Source organism: Vipera ursinii, assembly GCF_947247035.1.
Source record: "Vipera ursinii genome assembly, chromosome: 1".
NCBI classification, from domain to species: domain Eukaryota; kingdom Metazoa; phylum Chordata; class Lepidosauria; order Squamata; family Viperidae; genus Vipera; species Vipera ursinii.
In genome coordinates, this window is record NC_139512.1 from 5,454,730 (window position 1) to 5,470,441 (window position 15,712).

The following is a 15,712-nucleotide window of genomic DNA, read 5'->3' on the forward strand; positions in this document are numbered from 1 at the left end:
CATAAGTGTGAGAAATGATGATAAGTCACATTTTTCCTTGCTGTTGTAACTTCGAACAGTCACTACAACGGTCATAAGTTGACTATTTGTCCTTTCAGACAAACGGTTGTTCAAGGTTTTGCTTCAGAATTACAGTCACAACATTCAAAAGGGGAAAAGTGTATTTATTTTTTTATTGCTGTATTTTTACTCTCAGGGAAGGAGGAAGGGGCCCTTGCAAAAGGTTTTAGCTATCTCCATAGTCATGAAAGCTAAAATAAAAAAAAATTGAACTAAGTAAAGCAGGTGAATCCAAGGCACTGTGGCTTGTAAACCATGTTTTCTTTAAAAGCAACATTAAAACACAGAGAGATCCAGAGGCTGGTTTCAAAATGATCTTCTGGATGTAAATAGCAATATTCTACCCAAAGTGAAATGGCTTTTTGTTAGTTAGTCCAAGGAAGAGGAAAAAGGGACCTAATTCTGAAGAGAGCAAACAGACCACTAGTATTCAGGTAAAACCTATCATGTCTTTGATAGTGATGTGAATTGGTGAGTAATGGGTATGCTTATTGTAAGGTAGTTTACCTGCCTGCTGAGAAGGTTATGGATATTCCACACTGGTAGGAAGCAGTCACCATCACTACTAATGCGAACGAAAGTAGTTGTAGGACCTTGAAAGATGGAGGAGGATTGCTGGAGAGAGAATGCTAAACTTCTACACCAGGGGGTCTTCAAACTTGGCCCTTTTATGACTTGTGGACTTCAACTCCCAGAATTCTGGGAGTTGAAGTCCACAAGTCATAAAAGGGCCAAGTTTGAAGACCCCCCTGTTCTACACTTTCTAAAAGTTCCACACTTTCTAAACCATGAGGCAGAAAACGCCACCTCAGCCACTGAGTCCAATTCCCTGCCCTGTGTCGGAGTCCATATTAAAGCATTCATGACAGAAGGCTGTTTGAACATGTCCCCTTCTAGGCAACCGGCTCCACTGTCAAACCGCTTTTGCTGTTAGGAAGTTCTTCAAATGGAATTTACTCCCGTTTTATACTGTGTTCCGTACCCTGCATGGCAGAGAAGGGCTCATACATTTCATTAGGACATCTCGTGGATATTTAAAGCATGCTATCATGTTCCCCCTCAGCTTCTCCTTCTCAGGGCCGAGCATACCCAGCAATGTTGATCTCTTCTCACAGGACATGGTTTGGGGTTCTTGCGCTTCTACGAACCTGTTCTGGTTTGACCACACCTTCTGAAATTGTGGAGCCCAGAACCTGTTGCAACCTTTGAGGAAGAATCTAACCAGACCAGAATAAAGCAGAACTATTTGTTCCCAATATTCAGAAATGATGTATTTTTGCTGAAGTACCCTGAAAATATTAATAAAGGAGAATATTTGTAGCTCAGGGTTGACACGAGGGGTCCTTGGTGCTCTCTAAGTTTTCTTGCTTTCTTGCAGACGTTTCATTACCAAAACTAGGTAACTAACATCATCAGTGCTAGCACTAGTTGCTAGTACTAGTGCCAGTACCTAGTTTGGGTAATGAAATGTCTGCAAGCAAGCAAGCAAGCTCAGAGAGCACCAAGGATCCTTCACCCTGAAAATATGTTGGACTTGTTGAGATCCTTTTCATAAATGCTGTTGTTGAACAAACTAAGAGTTCAACTTACACGCATAAAAACCACTTTGGTCTAGTCGCAGGGATAGGCAACCTTGGCTCTTTTATGACTCGTGGACTTCAACTCCCAGAATTCTTGAGCCAGCCATGCTGGCTCAGGAATTCTGGGAGTTGAAGACCACGAGTCATAAAAGAGTCAAGTTTGCCTACCCCTGGTCTAGTGGTCAACACACCAGCCTAGAAACCAGAATACTGTGAGTTCCAGTTGTGCTTTGGGCATGAAAACTGGCTAGGTGATTTTGCCAATCACCTGGAGATTGTGAGTTCTAGTCCTGACTCAGGCGTGAAAGCTGGCTAGGTGATTTTGCCAATCACCCGGAGATTGTGAGTTCTAGTCCTGACTCAGGCGTGAAAGCTGGCTAGGTGATTTTGCAAATCACCTGGAGATTGTGAGTTCTAGTCCTGCCTCAGGCATGAAAGCCAACTGAGTCAGTCTCTCTCTCTCTCTCAATCAACCCACCTCACAAGGTGGTTGTTGTGGAAAAACATGAGGGGTGACATGATAGCAGTGTTCCAATATCTTAGGGGCTGCCACAAAGAAGAGGGAGTCAAGCTATTCTCCAAAGCACCTGAAAGCAGGACAAGAAGCAACGGATGGAAACTAGTCAAGGAGAGAAGCAACCTAGAACTAAAGAGAAACTTCCTGACAGTTAGAACAATTAACCAGTGGAACAACCTGCCTCCAGAGGTGGTGAATGCTCCAACACTGGAAGCTTTTAAGAAGAGACTGGACAGCCATTTGCCTGAAATAGTATAGGGTTTCCTGCCTGAGCAGGGGGTTGGACTAGATGACCTCCAAGGTCCCTTCCAACTTCTTCTTCTTCTTCTTCTTCTTCTTCTTCTTCTTATTATTATTATTATTATTATTATTATTATTATTATTATTATTATTATTATTATTATTATTATTATTATCTAGGAAGAAGAAACGGTATTATGTATGTTTGTCACCCTATTTATAAAAGCAATAAAGGTGGAATAAAAATCTAATACATAAATAAAAATAACAAATATCATTTGCATGAAGTCTGCATGCAGCTTCACAGCACATCAAAATCACATTATGGGCATCTGATGGCAAAGGACTAAACATTTCCAGGTAATTGTATGGACAGAAATGAGATTGGTTTTGCTTTTGTGAGTCCTTACTCTCCCACCCTTCTCTTAAAAATTCCCCAAAGTTGAATATCAGGCCAAAAAATGTGACTGGTGCCTTTCACAAAAATATCACAGCATCATCAGAGAGATTCCTCTGGTCCTTTAGAAAGTTAGAAGACTGGGTTGCAGCTTCCAACAGATCAGATATACTTGGAAATGGGAAAGTAAGGCTTGAAACAGTAAAGATCTTTTCTCTACTAACCAAGAATTGGTATTTTCCTATGACTTTGAGCAGTTCCAGAAAGAATTATTTGTGGTTACTTTACCAACTGAAATGCATTGAAACTTATAGAAGTCTTTGCCAAAGTTTTGGATCTTTTCGGTTGTTGTTGTTGTTAGTTGCGAAGTCGTGTCCGACCCATCGCGACCCTATGGACAACGTTCCTCCACGCCTTCCTGTCCTCTACCATCTTCTGGAGTCCATTTAAGCTCACGCCTACTGCTTCAGTGACTCCATCCAGCCACCTCATTCTCTGTCGTCCCTTTCTTCTCTTGCCCTCAATCTTTCCCACCATTAGGCTCTTCTCCAGTGAGTCCTTCCTTCTCATTAGGTGGCCAAAGTATTTGAGTTTCAACTTCAGGATCTGGCCTTCTAAAGAGCAATCAGGGTTGATTTCCTCTAGGACTGACCGGTTTGATCACCTTCCAGTCCAAGGGACTCACAGGAGTCTTCTCTAGCACCATAGTTCAACATCTCTTCGGTACCCTTATAATATTTAAAATACCGTAACTGGAAAAGATTTTAACTACAGCCTTGCCCTTTTAATTTAATGATCATATCGCGCCCCCTACCGGCCGGACTATGTCACTGGATTTTCAAGTCCATTCCACAGGATCTACAAATTGTTTGTCTAAAGGTAGCATTCGGATAACAAATATTAAGCAAAAAGGGTCAGCCTTCTTGACTGTGACGAGAATCATATTTACAGCAGTTAATTCTAAATTGTGTTGATACTCAAAAGCATATACAAATATTATAAATTTCTGTGTTTTTGAGGGCAGGGCATGCATAAATACTGGGAACGTAGCTGCAGAGAGTAAAAAAGCACTACATCACTGATTAATCCAATCCATAATTGTTTATTGCTGACAACTGTTTTCCATGCCTGAGGCAGAGAGGTTTTTCCCCCAGATTGAATATGGTACCATTTGACTCAAAGCATGTGTCCTGTCCTTGAGCTACAGTTCATTCACAGCTCTCCTTAGAAGTTCATAAAGGAGCTGTGAATAGGGGGGCCTTCGCCCAGGTTCGCCTGGTGCGCCAGTTGCGGCCCTATCTGGACCGGGATGCCTTGCGTACAGTCACTCATGCGCTCGTGACCTCTCGTTTAGACTACTGCAATGCTCTCTACATGGGGCTGCCCTTGAGGACCACTCGGAGGCTTCAACTGGTGCAGAATGCAGCCGCGCGAGTTGTGTTGGGGGTCTCCCGATACTCCCAGTGTTACACTTCTGCTCCGTGAGCTGCATTGGCTTCCAGTTGCCCTCCGGGTGAGATTCAAGGTGCTGGTGATGACCTATAAAGTCCTACATGGCATGGGTCCGGATTACCTACGGCAACACCTGCTGCCGGCATCAACTTCCCTCTGTCCAGTGCGCTCCCACAGAGAGGGCCTCCTCAGGGTGCCACCGATCAGAGAATGTTGACTGGTGGCCCCCAGGGGGAGGGCGTTCTCTGTGGGCGCGCCAGACCTGTGGAACCGCTTACCGGTTGAGCTCCGGATGGCCCCCGACCTTTGCTCCTTCCGACGTGATCTAAAAACTTATTTATTTGAACAAGCCGGCCTGGTCTGATGGGTTTGGGGTTTGGGGTTTTAATATGAATTTTAACTAATGTATCACATTGGGCATAATTATTTAATGTTTTTTAACTTTTGTATTTTGTATTTTGATATTTATTGCCCTGTACACCGCCCTGAGTCCTTCTACCTTGGAGGTATTTTATTTTATTTTTTTTACATTTAAATTCTTCAGTACCTAATAAGTGATATTTTTTGTTTTGTATTCCAGGATCTTCTGGGATGCCACTATTGGTACACCAACTATAAGTAGTTCTTGAGTACTACTACTACTACTACTACTACTACTACTACTACTACTACAAAAGGGATGTGGTGGCTCAGTGGGTTGGACGCTGAGCATGTCGATCAGAAGATCCGCAGTTTGGTGGGTTGAATCCCGAGTGCTGCGTAGCAGAGTAAGCGCCTGTTACTCGTCCCAGCTTCTGCCAACCTAGCAGTTCAAAAGCACGTAAAAATGCAAGTAGAAAAATAGGGACCACTACGGTGGGAAGGTAACAGCGTTCCGTGCACCTTTGGTGTCTAGTCATGCCGGCCACATGACCACGGAGACGTCCTCGGACAAGCACTGGCTCTTCACCTTTGAAATGGAGATGAACACCGGCCCCTAGAGTTGGAAACGACTAGCACGCATGTGCGGGGGAACCTTTACCTTACCTTACTTCTTCTTCTTCTTCTTCTTCTTCTTCTTCTTCTTCTTCTTCTTCTTCTTCTTCTTCTTCTTCTTCTTCTTCTTCTTCTTCCTATTATTATTATTTCAAAAATTCCATTTCTGTATTGAGTGTGCTGTCTAGTTATAAAAATATTAGAATATAATAATTATCACATTCATAGTAATCTTATCAAAATACAATCATGTACTAGGAAATAGCAATCATATTGTTAAAAATAGTATTTTCCACATTGACATTAATTGCATAATCAAAATATTTACTAATCTGCTATAGATCTTCCTCATATTTGGTTTGGATTTGGTTTTAACATTGTTTTAATTATTGTTTTATATTGGGCATAATTATTTAATCTTTTTTAACTTTTGTACTGTATGTATATTTTGATATTTATTGCCCTGTACACCGCCCTGAGTCCTTCAGGAGAAGGGCGGTATAAAAATTTAATAAATATAAATTATTATAATATAAATTATAAACTATTATATCTACAGCATTCCTCTGGTCCACTAGTTTTGTCACTTGGTCAAAGAATGTAATAAGATTTGTCTGGCATGATCTGTTTTTGACAAACCCATGTTGACTTTTAGTGATGACTTTGTTTGCATTAAGGTGTTCGCTGATTTGTGGTTTGATTATCTTTTCCAGAATCTTCCCAGATATTGAGGTCAGGCTGATAGGTCTGTAGTTTCCTGGATCTATTTTTTTCCCTTTTTTGAAGCTGGGAACTACATCAGCTCTCTTCCAGTCCTCTGGTAGTTCCCCAGTGCTCCAGGATCTTTGAAAAATATAGTTCAGTGGTTCTGAGATCACGTCTGCCAGTTCCTTGAGAACCTTGGGGTGTAATCCATCTGGTCCTGGTGATTTGAACTCGTCTAGGCTGGACAGGTGCTCACTTACCATTTTCTTGCCTATCTTAACTTGTGTTTCTATTCTGTGGTTGGTTTGGGTAGATTGGACTGTTTTTTCCCTTTGTGTAAAGACAGATGCAAAAAACGAATTAAATAGTTCTGCTTTCTCCCTATTGCTTGTCACCTTCTTGCCACTTTCACCCACTAATGGACCAATCATTTCCTTAACTTTTTTCTTGTTTTTTATATGTTGAAAGAAGCATTTTTTGTTATTTTTGACTTTGGTTGCAAGCCTTAGTTCATTTTGAGCCTTAGCTTTCCTCACTTCATCTTTGCAGGCACGGGCTATTTGCTGATATTCTGACTTAGTTATGTGCCCCTCTTTCCACTTCTTATACTTGTCCTTTTTATCTTTCAATTTATCAGAGAGTTCTTTATGCAGCCATGCTGGTTTCTTTTGAGAGCTGTTATTTTTCTTCTTTGTTGGTAATGTACTATACTGGGCCTTTATTATCTCACTTTTCAAAATTTCCCAAGCTTCTTGAGTTGTTTTCCCCTTTAGGATTCTCATCCATGGAATTCTTCCCATGGTGTCTCTAAGTTTATTGAACGTGGTGGGATATATTCATCCATTTCGTTGTTTGCAGCTAAATCTTCCATGGAGGCTATTTTAATAATAGTCAAAGATTATCCACCTCCAAAAGAGTTGTTTTCAGTGCCAGGTGTCCCCACACTTATCTTTAACAGTAATGTCAAGGACAGCTCTGTTATTCAGTCAGCTCTCACAACAGGAGAAATATGAGGACCCGATTGTTGGGGGCAATAAGCTGACTTTGTAATAATGCCACTTGGGGGGGGGGCGAAAGCCCTAATAAGCAGGCATATACATAGAATGAAGGCTATTGCTAAGCACATTTGATTTGTGCTTAGATTGTAAGCCGCCCTGAGTCTTCGGAGAAGGACGGAATATAAATGGGATTTTAAAAAAAATTTACTTGCTGTACCACGTTTCGCCACAAGATGTCATCAATAGCATATAGAATGCAATGTAAAAATTTCCTTTTTTTCCCCACCAAAAAATAGGAGCTTTTTAGTAAATACAGATAAAATTACTTAATTTCTTTGCTGAATTACTTGATTTTCTTTAAGGCTTTAAGGCTTTAAGATTTGTTCCCAGAGTAAATATTTCAAAAAGTGGGGAAAGAAATGTTCAGGAAAGTCCCACAGGAAAATAGTTAAGGGAGTAAGAAAGGTAAAGTCTCACCGAGGTCCTCCATATTGCTTCTTAGTGCTAGGTAGAGCTTTTGGCAGGGAGCGGCTTAATGATCGGCCATCTTTATGGCCTGTCTCTTTTTCGGGCCAAAGGAGCTGTTCTGGATTCAAGCGGAGGGCTGCTGCCCTTCTGCAACCAGAGGGATGGCCTCCTCGCGGTAGTTGCCCCTCCAGGGCAATTTTCGGCCCTTTTCAGGGTCCTCCAAAAAAGAAAGAAGCGGACTGTTCCTGCATATCTGGAAGCGCCGCACGCACAAACCGGAAGCCAAGAGAGAGGGTTTTGATCACTACCTTTTCTTACAGCACTGAGTTAGTCTCCTTCAATCCTTAGCAAAATAAATTTTAAATACAGGTTTAATGACTTAAGATAATTTTGGGGCATAAGCAGCAAAAAGATGGATGGAATGTTGAATTTTAGAAACTTTAAAATGGACTAAGCATCCAGCTGGATTTGAAGTAAGATTTAGAAATTAATTATAAGAATCCTGTCTGTTGGAAAAATTGTGTTTTGAATTCTAAAAAACGTATGATAGGCAGGACTTTGAACGTTGGATACTGGAGGGAACCAGAAAGAAAACTAAAGGTTGCAATTAAAGAACACTTCAATTTGACTTACTAATACGGAATAGAGCACAATATTTTAATACTGGAGGATGTTTGTGAACAATGGATCCAGAAGTTAATTTTAAGAATGTCTGCTATTAGAGATAGACTATGTTTAAAAGATGATGTGGAAGAGGAACAGGTTTTACTGGAAAAAACTGAGGCTGATTTGAAGCTAGATTTAAAAATGACAGAATACAAGAATGATTTTTTATACAAGTTTTATTGATTTTTAATATTTACATATACATGTATTTGTGAAACAATATGGTGGTTGGGTAATTAAAATAAAAAATAATCATTTGTAAATAGTTCAGGTTACATCAACAGAGATGCCCTCTCTAATTCCCTTAGTTGATTACATAGTCGAAATAAGCAAGTTAGTATATTTCTAGTTATAACCAAGTCAATCAACAAAATTTAAAATATATTTTCGTTAGTACATATCAATATCCTGTTTTTAAATTTTATCTAATTGCGTCAACTTCCCTCCGCCCAGTACGTGCCCACAGAGAGGGCCTCCTCAGGGTGCCTCCGGTCAGGGAATGATTCAGAAAAAGATCCTATACAGGATATACAGATGAAACCAGCTGATGTCTTAATGATTAAAAGAGACATACAAATAAACCAAAAGATTGACCTGGATAACTTTCCCTTATTGGCTTTTTAATGAAGTGATTTCTTAAAGTTTTGAAGAATTTTGTGAGAAGGGACAAAGAAAAAATGAAAAGAAATCAACTTCCAGACCATTATTTGAAGTGATTAAAGAACAAGAGTGTTAAAAATAAAAGGAAAGAATATACAGTTGGCTTATTTGATTAAGGTTAAAATGCAGGTAGTCCTTGATTTATGACCATAACTGAGTCCAAAATTATGCTCATAAGTTGTAGTGTTTGTAAATCGAGGCATCGTGTGAGTGGATTCCATTTTACTACATTTTTGCAGTGTTCATTAAGTGAAGGCAGTGGTCATTAAATGAACCTGTTTTCCCCAATGGGCATTTTTTGCTGGAAACCAGAAACCAGCAAAAAATCACAAATTGTGGTCATATGACTACAAATACTACAAATAGCCTAAAGATGGAACAGTTGCCAAACATCCAAAATGTGATCACATGACCATGCGTGTGTGTGTGTGTGTGTGTGTGTGTGCACGTGGCTATTGTAACTTCAAAAATTGTTGTAAGTAGCTCTGAGGATATCCACTGGAACTTCAAACGGTAACTAGGAGTCCAGTTGTAAGTCAAGATCTACGCTGGGTATGTTATCATCTCTGGTAAACCTTAATGGTCTTTTGCTGACTACAGGTATGACTGAATGGAGGAGGCTCTAAGGATCTGATTATGGAAAAGAGATGAGATATGGGAAGAAGAGATTTGTTGTATTTTAAGAGGTGATAAATTACTAAAACTGTTTATACTTGTGATGAAGGGGGAAGTAATTTCTTTACACATTTCTTTTTTCTTTTCTTTATTATACTCTTATTTTTTTCCTTCCTTTTCTCTTCCTTTCTCTTTTTTCTCTCTTCTGCATGTTCTCTGTTTTTGTTCTTTTAGGTTTTTTTTAAAGTTTGTATTGGTCTTTATCTTAATTGTAATGCTGAATAAAAGTTACTATTAAAAAATCCCAAGGAAAGCTTTTATTGCTTTGCTTGCTTCATCCTTCCAGATCAGTTAAATTAGAAGGTAAGGTAAAGGTAAAGGTTCCCCCGCACATGCGTGCTAGTCGTTTTCCAACTCTAGGGGCCGGTGCTCATCTCTGTTTCAAAGCCGAAGAGCCAGCACTTGTCCGAGGATGTCTCCGTGGTCATGTGGCTGGCATGACTAGACGCCAAAGGCGCACGGAACGCTGTTACCTTCCCACCATAGTGGTCCCTATTTTTCTACTTGCATTTTTATCTGCTTTTGAACTACTAGGTTGGCAGAAGCTGGGACGAGTAACAGGCGCTCACTCTGCTACGCGGCACTCGGGATTCGACCTGCCAAACTGCCGACCATCTGATCGACAAGCTCAGCGTCCTAACCCACTGAGCCACCGCGTCCCTTTAAATTAGAAGAGCAAAGATCAAAAAGCAAGCCTTAGGAGACCTGCTGATTATATTATTAGCAAGCACTTAGGAACTTGCAATATGTGTAACTTACAGACAGCCCTTATGTAAGCTTATCATAAATCGAATGTTAGTGAACTGAAGCTTCCACATACTGTATGACCCTTTTCTGATACTACAGTCTTTCGACTTACAACAGTTCATTTAGTGACTGTTCAAAGTTACCACAGCTCCCCAAAAATGACTTATGACCGTATTTCACACTTACGACCATTGCAGCATCCCCATGGTCACGTGATCAAAATTCAGACCCTTGGCAACTGACTCATATTTATGACGGTTGCAGTGTCCCAGAGTCATGTGATCCCCTTTTGTGACCTTGTGACAAGCAAAGTCAATGGGGAAGCCAGATTCGCTTCACAACCGTGTCACTAACCTAACAAATGCAGTGACTCAATTAACAACTATGGCAAGAAAAGTCATAAAATGGGGGAAAACACACTTAGCAACAGAAATTTTGGGCTCAGTCGTGGTCATAAGTTGAGGACTACCTGTATATTGTGGCTTTCCCATTTCTTGTCGAGAGCAGAATTGCAGCACAGGAAAAAACAAAAAAACCCCTACCACATCCTGTCCACATTTGAGACAAATCACAAGAGCATGTATTTGGTTTTTTACATATTTGTCCTATTTACCTCTTCACTGCCTCCCCAGCTGTCTCTTCCCTGTTATCTCCCTTAAATACAGCTGCAGTTGGGCACATGTATTTTGTATCTTTAACAACAACAAAATCCTGAAATTCAAAACACTTTTAACAATTTGGCCCCTCCTGCTGAGTCCTCCTATAATAATACCCACATTCTTATATTTTATTACAACAAAACAAATTAATTTGTAATAAAATATTTAATAGTAGGATTCATGAAGTCAGCTTACAGAGAGAGAATTGGCCATCATCTGCCAAAAGATTAATAATTATTTTATTTTTGTCGCCTTCCTCCTCAGAATTGGCATTGGCATTGTTGGCGTTCCTTAGGTGTTGGGTACATGTATTTATTCAACACAGCTTGAACATTTCTCTCTGTAATTGCTTTCTAATCCTTAATGCATGTTATTATAAACAGCAGGCAGCGAGGCTTTTTTTAAAAAATGTCAGCAAAAGAAGCTAGAAGCAAGATTTTAATTCTCCTAAAGCTCTATTGTGCTGGAAAATATTCCTTCTACTCTGAAATGGATGGTGAAAAGCCAGCTACAGTACTGCGTAGGCAAGATTCAGAAAACAACAACAACAAAAACTAGTGAAGGTGACAATATTCTGCAATCCCAGAATTACTGCAGAAAATTCTTCAAAAGAATTAGGCCTGCAAGTATATTTAAAAAGAACTCTCAGCAATGCTTGCAACAATTGATATGACAGTGAACAGGAAATGCGTAGGAGGGGGAAATGAGATGATTAATATCTCTGCAGAAGCAAAGAAGCACACACATTTTTACCAAATTGTTCTTCGGTTCCTGGTGAGAGAAAAATAAGATCAAATGGGTTTAAAACATGGAATGATGGTCTCATCTGGGCACCTTGTGGAATTACTATTTTAATCTAGGGCCCCAGAACATTCAAAAGGCCATTGGGAAGCAGCTCTGCTTCCAAGACAAAAAGCATGGCATTGTACTGTAGCCTAGACCCCCCCCCCACACACACACGATGTTGCACTTCTCTATCTGATTTCACCCTTACTGGCATTCTTCAGACACAGGCAGACTTTATTCTATGAGGTTCAAACCCAGAGAATCCCACACCTGAGGAGTCCCCCAGTTATACTGACCACCAGGAGGCGCTGTGTCCCCCAATGAGGATGGAACCTGGGACACAGCGCCTCCTGGTGGTCAGGACTGTATAACTGAAAATTTAAAAAAGGGTAAAAGTTTCCCCTTCCCAGTCATATCTGACTCTAGGGGGTGGTGTTTATGTCCATTTCTTAGCTGAGGAAGCCAGCGTTGTCCAAAGGTGTTTCTGTGGTCATGTGGCCGCCGTGACAGAGTGCTGTTATCTTCCCACCAAAATGGTACCGATTTATTGACTCGCATTTGCATGCTTTCCAACTGCTTGGTTGGCAGGAGAGGACTGAAAATACCACATACGATATACACTTTAAAAAACAGAAAATTCCCCCCCCCAACCTCCAAGAGAGTGTGTGCGGAAATCATCTAAATTCCTGTCCATGGGAGCATGACATAATATCTGTATGTTTCCGTGCTGAGAATTTTAAGGGAAGATGGACTCTCTATATCAGAGGTCCCCAGACTTTTGGGCACCAGGGACCAGTTCCATGGAAAGTGGTTTTACTGTGGACCGGAGGGTGCGTGGTTTTGTGTGCTGCCTGCATCCCATGGATGGGGCTTTGCTTGTTTGTGCGGACCGGTTGCTGGTATGCCACGGCCTGGTACTGGTCCACAGATTGGGGTTGGGGACCCCTGCTCTATATTGTTCTTACAGTGGTACTATAACCAAGAAAATGATGGACCATGAGAAATATTAACTCAGCCCCGTGTCCCATTCTAAAACTTCAAACGAACAACACAACTTTAATATTTCCCCGTATCACATTACTAATGGATGGTAAAAGCATTTACTTGGCCTACTTTAAGTCCCAAACCACAACCCAGAGGTTTGAGGGGGAGAGCAGATGTATGTGCTCTACTCTGCTTAACGCTATGTATACTTTATATTAAAACCAGAGTCTGCACTCCTAACTGCATAACAAGGACTGTGTTTAACTGGATCATGTCCCATTTAATATTTAATTCCAAGAATCTACGATATGAGTAGTTGCTACATTACCCACCAGCAGAACCATAATTGCCTTTGTTCTGTATGTTTTATAGAGATTAGCTTCGTTTTCTATGTGTGTTTCTTGAAGGATGGCCATGTCTATGTTACAGTCCAATAAAAGTTCAGAAACATAGTGGCTCTTGGATCCCAATGGAAAGGCATATGGGTCACTGAACGGCCAGTCATAGGAAGAAATATAAATGACTCACAAAAATAGCTGCCAGGCTTTCAACTACCGTATCAGCAATGGACAATCCTGAATAGGATTCACACCTCACATGGTGTCTATCAGGACTCTCTGTATAAATGGGGCATAATATCCTCCCCTCAGTGTGACTGTGGGGTCCCATGTCAAACTGTAGGTCACATTGTGACCAGTTGTAAGCTGAGGACATATACCGGTTCAGTATTTGATTTTTTTAAAAAAAATATATAAATGATGCTGTGCTTCAATGGTTAGATGGCCTAGGCCAGGGGTCTGCAACCTTGACAACTTTAAGACTTGTGGACTTCAGCTCCCAGAATTCCTCAGCCAGCTATGTTGGCTGAGGAATTCTGGGAGCTGATGTCCACAAGTCTTAAAATTGTCAAGGTTGCAGACCCCTGGCCTAGACACTGTAATTTGAACATAGATCTTTTTAACATTTATATTTTATTGTGTTCTACTAATCTAGATGAAATGTTAATATATACTGTTAGTCCATCTATGATATGTCATATGATAAATAAATATAATAAATAAGGATTTATCTTTTTAAGACATTGGGTGTTCCCACCCAGAAACTCTCCATGGACTTTACAGTTTATGAGACATTGGCAAGCCATGTATAATAACACACTCTGGAATGTGCTGTGTTGCTGGCAGAGATATTCATCCACATATTTACTGTTTCACATTCTTGGTTCTTGATTTAGTGTGTGTCACAGCTCCTCAAATCAGTAAAGTAAAACCAGCCTTCACTTTCTCATGGCTTCATAAGTAAACCATAAATTATACCGAACTGATCAGACTGATTGGGTCTTCACAGCACATTGTACACAAAGTAAGCTTTTTAAATCAGAAAGTCCTGCCAACCCAGAGGCAATTATCTGCTCTGCTCTGCAACCTTGTTTGAATGAGGCAAAAGTCTCACAGCATTATTTAGAGATGTAAATGTTCAAATAAACAAAACAAGCCAATTGTAGTTTGGATATTTGCCCCATGTCTTTTTTTTAAAAAGAAGCTGATTAAAAACCTGTTTGATGCCATATAGAACAGCACAAAATAGAAACGACTACCGTAGAGGGAAAATGCAAGGATAAAAACTGTGCTTGGCCAAACTGCCCATCTAGACTGCATTATATAACTTAAGTCAAATGATTTAATATGAACCAGGAATCAGTGGTGCAAGAACAGCAGAACTGTAGCAGTGTTAATTTATAGCCACAACAATTTATTTTTAACAAGGCAAGATAGGGAAATAAAGCGACTGATAACAGAAACCAGTGTAGCAGCAATCATCTGAAGAATGATAGAATTTTCTCTCCTGACCAACAATTCCAATTAAAAGTGCTAGCTCCCATATAATTCAATGCCCCAAATGGTTAGTTTGACCAAAACAAAAATAAATCACATGTTTGGACTTGGCTAAATAGATCCTCCCCTAGTGTCCCCCCACCCAACAAAGCACACATTTTAATACAAAGAACGTTTACAAAGATACTGTGAAGCTAGCACAGATATTGGTTGGGACTGCACATCAAACTACAGGTGAAACTCGAAAAATTAGAATATCGTGCAAAAGTTCATTTATTTCAGTAATGCAACTTAAAAGGGGAAACTAATATATGAGATAGACTCATTACATGCAAAGCAAGATAGTTCAAGCCGTGATTTGTCATAATTGTGATGATTATGGCGTACAGCTCATGAAAACCCCAAATCCACAATCTCAGTAAATTAGAATATTATGAAAAGGTGCAATATTCTAGGCTCAAAGTGTCCCACTCTAATCAGCTAATTAAGCCATAACACCTGCAAAGGGTTCCTGAGCCTTTAAATGGTCTCTCAGTCTGGTTCAGTAGGAATCACAATCATGGGGAAGACTGCTGACCTGACAGTTGTGCAGAAAACCATCATTGACACCCTCCACAAGGAGGGAAAGCCTCAAAAGGTAATTGCAAAAGAAGTTGGATGTTCCCAAAGTGCTGTATCAAAGCACATTAATAGAAAGTTATGTGGAAGGGAAAAGTGTGGAAGAAAAAGGTGCACAAGCAGCAGGGATAACTGCAGCCTGGAGAGGATTGTCAGGAAAAGGCCATTCAAAAGGGTTGGGGACTTTCACAAGGAGTGGACTGAGGCTGGAGTCAGTGCATCAAGAGCCACCACACACAGACGGATCCTGGACATGGGCTTCAAATGTCGTATTCCTCTTGTCAAGCCGCTCCTGAACAACAAACAATGTCAGAAGTGTCTTACCTGGGCTAAAGAAAAACAGACCTGGTCTGTTGCTCAGTGGGCCAAAGACCTCTTTTTTGATGACAGCAACTTTTGCATCTCATTTGGAAAACAAGGACCCAGAGTCTGGAGGAAGAATGGAGAGGCACACACTGCAAGATGCTTGAAGTCCAGTGTGAAGTTTCCACAGTCTGTGTTGATTTGGGGAGCCATGTCATCTGCTGGTGTTGGTCCCCTGTGCTTCATTAAGTCCAGGGTCAATGTAGCCGTCTACCAGGAGATTTTGGAGCACTTCATGCTTCCTTCCGCAGACGAGCTTTATGGGGATGCTGACTTCATTTTCCAGCAGGACTTGGCACCTGCCCACACTGCCAAAAGCACCAAAAT

At 40.6% G+C, this 15,712-nt stretch overlaps 1 long non-coding RNA gene across 1 annotated transcript in view; it reads right to left on the minus strand.

The window, feature by feature from the left end:
* The window catches only part of LOC310641972, a 102,030-nt gene that overhangs the window by 72,416 nt on the left and 13,902 nt on the right, over positions 1-15,712 (minus strand). The gene's annotated exons all lie outside the window — the stretch shown is intronic.